Raw genomic sequence first — 1553 nt, forward strand, 5'->3', positions numbered from 1 at the left:
TATTTTCATTAAAACTGATAAACTGATTCTAAAATTTGTATGTGTATGTAGCTATGTTTGAACATCCTTGGCAATAAAACCAGTGTGAGGGACATAGAGATAGGGGACAGGATCTTCTACAAACCAGACCATACCATAAAGCTTTGCTTTGTAAACATTTTGTTATAGGCCTGTTAAAAAAGAGCTTTAAAGAGTGGAAGAAATGGCCCGAGATTAAGCCATCTATCTTTGGAAACTTGGTATAGATTTTGTAAATTAATAAATGATGAAGGAGGGATTTTAAATCTGAGGGTAGAATGGTTTCTTAGATCAATTCTAGAAAGGCAAATTGCTATTTATCTCCCTCTATTTGATACCCCCATTTCATACATTTCTTTGTGCCTGTCTCTGTCTCTGTCTCTGTCCTCTCTCATTTTTGATTTGTAAGGCTGTTTTTTGAAACTTCACCTAATATTTGCACAAATAACATGTTGTTATATTATCTGTCTCCCCCACCTTCACACTATTATTTCAGTGTTACAGCTCTCATTTCCTCTAACAAAATCAAATAATTAGTGATGAAGAAAATAGGGTGTAAAATAAAGTAGAAGATGTCAAGTGTGGTTTGAAGTAGAGTCCAGAGTTCCAGGATTAATTGCTGGAGTCCTGCTGTTGAGTTATGTGTTTAGAAGATCATCTTCTCTAGGAATAAGTTCCTGGTCAGATGGTTCTTCTGTTCATGAAATCTCTCTAAAATGTCAGTGAAAAGATAATAATACTTGTCCAATAATATCACAGGTGAATAACACTTGTCCCAAAATTCCACAGGTGAAGGTGCTTCTGCAAGTTCATTTTTTTCTGATCAATCACTTCAATTCTGCTTCTTTTTGTCAGATGTGAATAGACATAGAAATAGGTAGGATACAAAAGTGTGTAGAACAAGAGATCCCTGGGTATGGACCCTCTCTGAAGGGACATTGAGCTAAGTCTACGTTTCCCTCAAGCTTCAATCCCAGGGTTACCTAAATTCAGAGTTAGCAGACCTGCCATTCCTTCTCTTAAAGAAAAAAAAAAAAGAAAAGAGAAAAATTCCTTTAATCTATACTTCTTTGCACATTATTCGTAGAATGCATTAATCTTTAATAAGCACCTGTTGCTACTCTACTCCCAACACATTACAAGTCCTTGTGGATTCATGTTGTACTTCATCCCAGGACTCAGCTCTTGTATTTGGTAAGCACATGGGGACTTTGCCTTAATTCTGCACAGATATTGTATTCCATCCCAGTGCACAGTTTTCTATTCACTGTAAAGGGAATGGAAAGCATCTTCAAATGGAAACCCAGAAGAATTTGGAAAAAGATAAAAAAGGAAAAAAAAAACTTCAATTGATTGGAGACATAATAGTTTTGCAAATACTTGACCAAATCAAAGCACGGGAAACTGTGTCTTGAAAAATCATACTGATGGGAAATAGCCAAACCTTGATGAGAACAGAGAAACAGTTCTATAGGGTCATGACCTTTCAGGGGAACTTTTTAAAATTGAAGTTGGAAATCAAAGAGGAAACTTTT

This window comes from Mustela nigripes, unplaced genomic scaffold (genome assembly GCF_022355385.1).
Source record: "Mustela nigripes isolate SB6536 unplaced genomic scaffold, MUSNIG.SB6536 HiC_scaffold_148, whole genome shotgun sequence".
NCBI classification, from domain to species: domain Eukaryota; kingdom Metazoa; phylum Chordata; class Mammalia; order Carnivora; family Mustelidae; genus Mustela; species Mustela nigripes.